This window comes from Notothenia rossii (genome assembly GCF_949606895.1).
Source record: "Notothenia rossii genome assembly, chromosome: 2".
NCBI lineage: Eukaryota > Metazoa > Chordata > Actinopteri > Perciformes > Nototheniidae > Notothenia > Notothenia rossii.
Genome location: NC_136904.1, coordinates 6,573,088 through 6,582,878, shown reverse-complemented (window position 1 = coordinate 6,582,878; position 9,791 = coordinate 6,573,088). Strand labels below are relative to the sequence as shown.

At 49.6% G+C, this 9,791-nt stretch overlaps 1 protein-coding gene across 6 annotated transcripts in view; it reads left to right on the top strand.

Moving 5' to 3' along the window:
* LOC307030444 (up-regulator of cell proliferation-like) overlaps positions 1-9,791 on the top strand; it is a 93,023-nt gene that overhangs the window by 48,991 nt on the left and 34,241 nt on the right. For 4 of the 6 annotated variants that reach the window (XM_079666880.1, XM_079666876.1, XM_079666879.1 and 1 more), the window contains exon 2: positions 7,383-7,432. The exons of 1 other annotated variant lie outside the window; for it this stretch is intronic. The gene's annotated coding sequence lies outside the window, so the exon portion shown is untranslated. Of the gene's footprint in view, positions 1-7,053; positions 7,191-7,382; positions 7,433-9,791 lie in introns of those variants that run through there. One more of the 6 variants, XM_079666875.1, reaches the window with a different exon arrangement.

The window sequence follows — 9,791 nt, the reverse complement described above, 5'->3', positions numbered from 1 at the left end:
CACATTAGAATTGACTACTCTTGTCTGTCACATACTCTTCTTGTCTGTCACATAAGTGGCGGAACTGAAGCGGTATTGCGCTAAAGGGAAATTATTTTGACCGGACATTTTGACCGAAGAGATTTAGATTTGCTTGCTAACGGGAACTCTGACATCGCCATTGTGTGTGCTTCGCGGATGCACTCGGCTGCTCGGGTCTGCTTGGTCAGCTTCTGGATGAGGAGGCATTCCTTCGACCAATTTACAATAGATAACATTACAAACATTTTTAACAGGGGCCATAATAGCGTAAATAATGTTTGTTTTGGCAGTTATAACTGCATGTAATGTTTTCTACTTTTTTACATCTGGGAAGGCATTTGTCTTCATCTGATGGAAAGTGTCTTGACCAACAACTTAAGTATTTATTATAGCTATGCAGGGCATGCAAGCGAGCAAACATAAACAAGTGAAATGAAGAATACAATTGAAATTGTAATATTGTGGTGGTTCATCTTATGATTCAGTTTATAGAATGCACCAGACAGCATTTAAGACCTGCAAAAATGTAAATGTTCTAGGAGGAGGCCCCCCAAACCCTTCGTGCGTCATTTCGTCCGCGCACATTTTTCAGGGCAATCTCTATTGGGCTCAGGGCCATCTGTAAATTAGCTTAGCTGGCCTACAGGGCCATCTCCCAAAATCCTTAATGTCATGCACTGGTGCAAATATCTTCCACTGACATTCCTCCGTGCAAAGCCGTGGAGGAGGAAATTCCTCTGGTGGAGTGCGCATTGATGTTCTCCGGGGGCTCCACCCCAGAGGAGACATATGCCTGTGACACAGCCTCACACAACCTGTGTGACAGCCGCTGCGCAGACAGAGGTTGCCCGATTGAGCTCTCTCTATAGTGCAAGAACAGGCGCTGAGAACGGCGCAAGGCCGCCGTGCGCACCACATAGCAGGACAGCGCGCGCACCGGACAGAGGATATTTAGAAACATAGCAGGGGTAAAAACCGCGCAAGACACTGTTCCTGGGATGACAGGAGTGTTTCTTGTATCCCATGGAACTGCTGGGGGGAGAGGCTTCTCTGTGAAGTGCCGTAATGGTCTTCATGGTGACGAGCCACGCCATCGCCGCCGCTGCCCGTGAGGCAAAAGGGCTGCGAGGGAGTTTCCACACGCTGTCTTTCACTTCGTCTCTCCTCATGAGGCGGGTACACGCCCAGGGGATGAGAGGTGTGTGCATGCTGTCCACACGAGGCGTTATAACGGTGCTCGTGGTTATTATGACCGTGTGTAGGAGGCATATCTGGGACAGAGGAATGCCGCGAGTTCTGCAGTTTATAAACCAATAGGTTAAAACAGCAGGCTTTTGCAGCGAATGAACCACTTCTGGAGTGTCCCCCTGTTGGAAGAGACTCAGGGGGATCATCACGTGACCAGCTGACGCCAACGCCGAGCAGCTGCGTCACGGAGAGGGCTGTGTGGTTGTGACACGCCGGAGGAGAGCTGTCAGTTCTTCCCCTCGCTGCCGCGAGAGTCGCGCTCTCATGCTGGCTGAGTTTAACTCCACTCCCAGATAAACGATTGTCTGAGAGGGAAGAGGACAGCTCTTCTTCCAATTTATTATGAAACCCAGGCTTTGACAGATGCGATACGAGATGTACCGTCTGTAAAGCGACTTCCTCCCTGGGGCGAGCCAGCAAATAGCAGGTCGTCCAGAGGAAAACCACACTCTCATCCCTCCTCTGTGTAGTGGCTCCAGCCTTCTCTACACAAATGCGAGGAGCCAGGAAATATCCAAACGGCAGACGATTGTCTGGTCTGATATTCCCTGAAATGAGAAAACGCAGGAATTTCCTGTGTTTCGGGATGATGGGTACGTGGAAGTATGCATCCTTCAGGTGGAAGTGAACCAGTCGTCCTGGTGAAAACATTCCAGCACCTGTTTGATCGTCAGCATGTGGAATACTGACAGATCCAGGATGTCTCATTCCCCCAGTCTTTTTCGGGATTAGAAAAATAACGGGAGTGAAAACCCCTGATTTTCCTCCCTTTGAGGAACCCTGGAAATATCCTCTTTCAACAGGAGTTCCAGCAGCTCGGATTGGAGCGCAAGACATAGCTTCTGGGAGGACAGGAGTGTTTGCTGTATCCCATTGAACTGTGGGGGGGGGGGGAGAGGTGAACTAAAGGACGTATCCTCTGCTGATCAGCCTGCTCATCCATCTCTCCATCAGACACACGCGCTGCCACTCTGAGAAACACTCTAAGAGCGGGCGCACATGCTCGAGATGTTCTGTGGTCGTCATGGCAACGAGCCACGCCAGGGAGTCTCCACACGCTCCGTTTCACTCCGGCTCTCATCGTGAGGTGTGTACACGCTCAGGGGATGAATGGAGGTGTGTGCAGTGCTGTCCACACGAGGCGTTATACTAGCGCTCATGGGTTTATTATGACCGTGTGTAGGAGGCGTATCTCGGACAGAGGAATGCCGCGAGCTCTGCAGGTTATTAACCGAGGTTAAAACCGGCAGGCTTCTGCAGCGAGCCCTGCATGTCTACTTAATCAACAGATTAGTGGCAGCCGGCTTAATTAGCGAGCTCTGCAGGTTATTAACCGATAGGTTAAAACCAGCAGGCTTCTTGCAGCGAGACCTGAAGCCGTGGCGCTGCGGGCGCTGCCGCTGGGGGCACTCAGCCTGGAATACTGCTCATTCCCCCGTTCTGGCTTCTCTGTGATGCCATTGCCCTCGCCGCCACTGTGAGGCGAAAGGGCTGCGAGGAAGCCTCCACACGCTGCGTTTCACTCCGACTCTCGTCATGAGGCGCGTACACGCTCAGGGGATGGATGGAGGTGTGTGCAGTGCTGCCCACATGAGGCGTTATAACGGCGCTCATGGGTTTATTAAGGCCGTGTGTAGGAGGCGTATTTCGGACAGAGGAATGCCGCGAGCTCTGCAGGTTATTAACCGAGGTTAAAACGGGCCGGCTTCTGCAGCGAGCCCTGCTGGTAATCAACAGATTAGTGGCAGCCGGCTTAATTAGCGAGCTCTGCAGTTAATTAACCGATAGGTTAAAACCGGCAGGCTTCTGCAGCGAGCCCTGGCGCCGTGGCGCTGCGGGCGCTTCCGCTGGGGGCACTCAGCCTGGAATACTGCTCATTCCCCCGTTCTGGCTTCTCTGTGATGTGCTGTAATGGTCGTCATGGTGACGAGCCACGCCATTGCCCTCGCCGCCGCTGCCCGTGAGGCGAAAGGGCTGCGAGGAAACCTCCACACGCTGCGTTTCACTCCGGCTGTCATCATGAGGCGTGTACACGCTCAGGGGATGAGTCGAGGTGTGTGCAGTGCTGTCCCCATGAGGCGTTATACCGGTGCTCATGGGTTATTATGACCGTGTGTAGGAGGCGTATCTCGGACAGGGGAATGCCGCGAGCTCTGCAGGTTTATTAACCGATAGGTTAAAACCAGCAGGCTTCTGCAGGGAGCCCTGCTGTCTACTTAATCAACAGATTAGTGGCAGCCGGCTTAATTACCGGCTCCGCTTCCTCGGAGGCTCTCGCGGAGCAGACCAGGAGCGGGGGAGCTTCACTCCCCTTTGACTCGCCGCCGGGAGACCCTGTATCTGGGGTGGTGGGGGAGCGGAGACGTGGGACGGAGCCCCTGCAGTCGCCGGGGCGGTTGCTGTGGGCGTCTCTCCGCTTGCGGCCTCCTGTGGCCGGCGTGGACGCCGCGGCTGCTGCAGGCGTTGGTGCCGCTGTGGCAGATCAGCCGACTGGAGCCAGCTGTACATGCTGGCGAATGCCGTCCACCTGTTCCGCGGCCGTCTTCATGGACTCCACCATGGCGTGGAACTGGGGTCCGAACAGCCCGTCCGGGCTGATTGGAGTGTCCAGTAGCACTTTTCTGGCCGTCTCCGTAACAGACGCCGCCGCGCTGTGGTGACGGAGAGGGGGAAAGCATGTTCGGCCGCCAAGCTGGCACCCTGCTCCGACTCTGTCTCCCCCGTCCGGGGGAGAGGAGGGAGGGGAGAACCGAATGGTGAACCGTGAAGGGAGGCGGGGCATTGCCCTTGCCGCCGCTGCCCGTGAGGCGAAAGGGCTGCGAGGAAACCTCCACACGCTGCGTTTCACTCCGGCTGTCATCATGAGGCGTGTACACGCTCAGGGGATGAGTGGAGGTGTGTGCAGTGCTGTCCACATGAGGCGTTATACCGGCGCTCATGGGTTATGACCGTGTGTAGGAGGCGTATCTCGGACAGGGGAATGCCGCAAGCTCTGCAGGTTTATTAACCGATAGGTTAAAACCAGCAGGCTTCTGCAGGGAGCCCTGCTGTCTACTTAATCAACAGATTAGTGGCAGCCGGCTTAATTACCGGCTCCGCTTCCTCGGAGGCTCTCGCGGAGCAGACCAGGAGCGGGCGAGCCCCATTTGACTCGCCGCCGGGAGACCCTGTCTCTGGGGTGGCGGGGGAGCGGAGACGTGGGACGGAGCCCCTGCAGCCGCCGGGGCGGTTGCTGTGGGCGTCTCTCCGCTTGCGGGCGTTGGTGCCGCTGTGGCAGCTCAGCCGACTGGAGCCAGCTGTACATGCTGGCGAATGCCGTCCACCTGTTCCGCGGCCGTCTTCATAGACTCCACCATGGCGTGGAACTGGGGTCCGAACAGCCCGTCCGGGCTGATTGGAGTGTCCAGTAGCACTTTTCTGGCCGTCTCCGTAACAGACGCCGCCGCGCTGTGGTGACGGAGAGGGGGAAAGCATGTTCGGCCGCCAAGCTGGCACCCTGCTCCGACTCTGTCTCCCCCGTCCGGGGGAGAGGAGGGAGGGGAGAACCGAACGGTGAACCGTGAAGGGAGGCGGGGCATTGCCCTCGCCGCCGCTGCCCGTGAGGCGAAAGGGCTGCGAGGAAACCTCCACACGCTGCGTTTCACTCCGGCTGTCATCATGAGGCGTGTACACGCTCAGGGGATGAGTGGAGGTGTGTGCAGTGCTGTCCACATGAGGCGTTATACCGGCGCTCATGGGTTATGACCGTGTGTAGGAGGCGTATCTCGGACAGGGGAATGCCGCAAGCTCTGCAGGTTTATTAACCGATAGGTTAAAACCAGCAGGCTTCTGCAGGGAGCCCTGCTGTCTACTTAATCAACAGATTAGTGGCAGCCGGCTTAATTACCGGCTCCGCTTCCTCGGAGGCTCTCGCGGAGCAGACCAGGAGCGGGGGAGCCCCATTTGACCCGCCGCCGGGAGACCCTGTCTCTGGGGTGGCGGGGGAGCGGAGACGTGGGACGGAGCCCCTACAGCCGCCGGGGCGGTTGCTCTGGGCGTCTCTCCGCTTGCGGGCGTTGGTGCCGCTGTGGCAGCTCAGCCGACTGGAGCCAGCTGTACATGCTGGCGAATGCCGTCCACCTGTTCCGCGGCCGTCTTCATGGACTCCACCATGGCGTGGAACTGGGGTCCGAACAGCCCGTCCGGGCTGATTGGAGCGTCCAGTAGCACTTTTCTGGCCGTCTCCGTAACAGACGCCGCCACGCTGTGGTGACGGAGAGGGGGAAAGCATGTTCGGCCGCCAAGCTGGCATCCTGTTCCAACTCTGTCTCCCCCGTCCGGGGGAGAGGAGGGAGGGGAGAACCGAACGGTGAACCGTGGAGGGAGGCGGGGCAGGAGTTGCTTCGGACTCCTGCCCGGCACTCTGCCCCAGGGACACGAGGCCCCATCCGCGGGCTCGTAAGCCTGGACGGGCCAATCGTCCTCCTCGGCCACAGCAGCAAGAGTGTCCGCTCTCCGCTTCCTGTCGCCCGAGGGGAGACGAGCGCAGTGCATGCTACCTGCTGGTTTAGAGCCGCGTACAAGTGCTCTGACCCCCGGCAGGATTCGCATACTGCTTTTATCTCTGCAGGTCATAACTCATTATGACCATGTGCATCAGCCCTCATTCTCATAATCAGTCCACTTCCGAGAAGTCACGCGGGACGGACACACACACACACACACACACACACACACACACACACACACACACACACACACACACACACACACACACACACACACACACACATACACCCACGCACACATGTTGTGCTATGCGATTATACTGCATTTCACTAAAGTTAACTGCAGAGGACCTACAGAGATATCTTATTGCATCTTTAGGCTACCAAATAATTTCCCAATTTGGGATCGATAAAGTGTCCGTCTGTCTATCCATTTATTTTATAGGAAAAAAAACTACTACTGTGGGCAAGGCTGCAACAGGAAACAGGAAGTGGGTCAAGTTGAGTTCGCTTTGGGGCGGGTGCCTCAGTAAAGAAGTGTTTAAAGATTGGCAATAAATAGTATTTACCTTTATTCTGTTAGTCCCGGCCCTAGTGTGGTGAAATTATCTTGTAATAATTCATATAAAAAAGCAAAGTAGGCTTACTTTTTTAGTATTGTCAAAAATATGAAATACATCATATTAAAGTACCCAGAGCAAAGGCACACTAGCATATCAGAATCCAACAACTTTATTTATCTCAGGGGAATTTTTTCATTTTTTTTTTCAAGTTGCTCCATTTTAATATGAAAAACATATTTAAAATGTATTCATCCAAACATAAGAGGTTGAAATAAAATGTCAAATAAAATTAAATAAAAGTATAATATTGATACAAACATAGTAGGAGTAATCATAATAATCATCATAATCATAGTTCTCAATTTCTGATCAATAAAGTACTTTTTATCTAATGTGGTATCTACTCTGGTATATTTACATTGAGGTGGAAACTGTCTCTGGTAAAAAGAAAATATAATGATAATACAATTGTTGCCCTGCTCACTTTCCAAATACAGAATCTATAATTGTATAAATGATTTTTAAAAAAGCATAAAGATGCAATAATATATCTCTACATGTCCTCTGCAGTTAACTTTAGTGAAATTCAGTATAATCGCATAGCACAACATGTGTGCTTGTGTGTACGTGTACGTGTGTGTATGTGTGTGTGTGTGTGTGTGTGTGTGTGTGTGTGTGTGTGTGTGTGTGTGTGTGTGTGTGTGTGTCCCACGTGACTTCTCGGAAGTGGACTGATTATGAGAAGGGGGGCTGATGCACGTGGGTCTCCAGAGGATGGGCGCGTGCAGCATTTACTTTCTGTTTCACTTCTGTTCAGTACAAATACAGCAGAAGGCAAAGAGAGCCTCAGTCCGCTGCAGCATGAAGCGCGGTAAGTTTCCGTTACTCTCCTGCTGGAAACATTTAACTTGTTCTGTCGATATACTGCAACTACTTAGTTAATGAAGAGCGTGACACTGAAATGTCAGCGAGGAATACCACATGTTTTGATTGATTTGATTATCTGCATGAAAACACAATTTGGTTCCGTCAATGTAAAGTTAATATTTGTGTTTTTTCTTAGGTTTGAAAGTGAAACGTCTACGATGAACAGCGAAGGACCGGAGCTTTCAGGTAGAATCCCATCATTGGTCATTCCAGAATTGGAGGACATTTCATGTCCCCCATATAAAAAATCTAATAATCCATGCCCAAAATGCTAAAACATGCACGTGTTGTGTTAAACATACTTATCTTGAGACAAAATGTATATAAAGTTGTAGAAAAAGTGGTTTCAAAATATTATTTAAATTATCAAATAGCTCTCGAACATCCCCTAAAATGGCATTTTTCTCTTGTCCCCGCTTCTTGGTGACCAATTTGCATGTCAAATATAACATTTAAAATAGGGATTTTATTTACTTTTCTTGGTATTATTCTATTGATATATGTCTCTTGTAATGGTAAAATCTATTTGTTAAATCATAAACATATTTTAAATAACAGTAATTTTGCACAGAAGGTGTGTCCGTCAACATGCGTTCAACCCTGTTACCCAAACCTTTTTAGATTGGCACAGGAAGTGAAAAAACTGTAAGTCAGATGACACAGTGGAAGTGACATCAGCAAGCCATGTGCTAGTGCCATTGGTAGACCAAAACTAAGTCCTCTCTTTTGTTTTTCATATTTTTTACAATCTTTTCAGTCGTAAAAGAGTGTGGCACTCTGACCCACTCAACCCTGTTACTGATATTACCAGAATAAAGCATATTAATTTCAAAGTTATCTTTCTTGCATTAGATATCCAAGTTTGTCATTGCCTTGGAAAGTAGCATTACATGCTACATCTAGCAGTAATTCCTGAGGTCAAAGCTCAAATTAGCATTGATTTTCAACCCTGTTACTTTCAACCCTGTTACTATAATTAGAGTAACAGGGGTAATTCTTAATTGGAAAATATACATTTGATGCCAATCTGGGCAAATCACTTTTTTTGATGGTTTATTATCTGTTTTTCCTAAATACATAAAAAAACATTATAAAATAAAAGGTTCATTTTTCAAAAATGTTGGTGTCTAAATTGTCCTCCAATTCTGGAATGACAAAGAAACAACTCACGTCAACGCACCTACAGATGTAGCGATTCATTTCAGACAGTTTGAAACGCGAGGGCCGTGATTGGTACGTGATCTGCCCTCGCTCAAGGGAAAACCTCCAGCTTGACTTGAGACCGCCCCCGTGATAGATAAATGTAATTATAATGAAGCCAGCTGCAATGGATCATTGATCCACCAGGAGGTGCAGTGGGGTTCCACACTGGAGCTCATGTGAAATAAAGTCAGATACAGTACGCTGGATGTACAGCGGAACTTTGTTAAGATCCATATGTCACGGATATCATACTACTGTGCTAAATAAGAGACATGTAATCATTTACAAAACATCACCATGTTGTTATTTAACAAAATAATGTTGTTCAGTCGAAAAAAACGAACGGGAGGAAATGCAGCCCGGCTCTCGATTTTTAATCCTAATTTAATCATCATCTTCAACACGATCATTTATGTTTATGTTCGCCGAATTGACATGAAATCACTGACACATATGAATATACTGTATTCAACTTCCTTAAAACGTTATTAATAGGGATGTAACGATATACCGAATATCGCGGTATCGCGGTAAATAAACTTCCCAATACCGTCGTGAGACTGACAAAATCTACCGCGATTTTCAAAAAAAAATTATTTAAAAAAAAAGTTGTTTTTTTAAACACTTTTTTTTTTTTAAACACTTTTTTTTTTTTAAACCTTTATTTAACCAGGTGGTCCCATTGAGATCATCGATCTCTTTTTCAAGAGAGACCTCTCTAACATGGCAGCAAGTAGGTTACAACATGAAAATAAAACAACAGATAACACAAAAGGACATCGTATTTACAGGGCTACATTTACACACCTAGAGACATTGACAAGTATCAACCATATATTTATATCTCGCCCTGTTGATAAGCCTGGCGTTAGACTTTTTCGCTGTCCGTCATTTCGACAGACAGGATCGTAAAATATCCGTCATAATCCCTTATTACCCGTCGGGTCTGAAAAGTTCACGATAGAGCATGCTCGTGAACTGTCAACGGGGGGGGGGGGGGGGGGGGCGGTGTTATGCCGAGTGTACATGCACCTCGCGGGACGCGCACAGCGTAAAGCAAGACCTCCCAGACATGTATTGATCTGTACGGCAAACTACGGTTTTGAAACTATATCATTTCCTTTTGGAGGGCATGCATAACACGGCATAACACCAGAGCCTGGCTGCGGGGAAACGTTGGCGCTGTTCCGAGTTTGTTCTAATCTGTCAAAATGACAGACTGCGTTCAGATTTTTCCGTCATTGTTAAATAAAATATTCGGTTAACGCGACCACTGGTGTCCCAGCAACATCAGTACCAAGCGACAGAGTTTTTTCCAGAGCAGGGGATATTGTAAATGCCC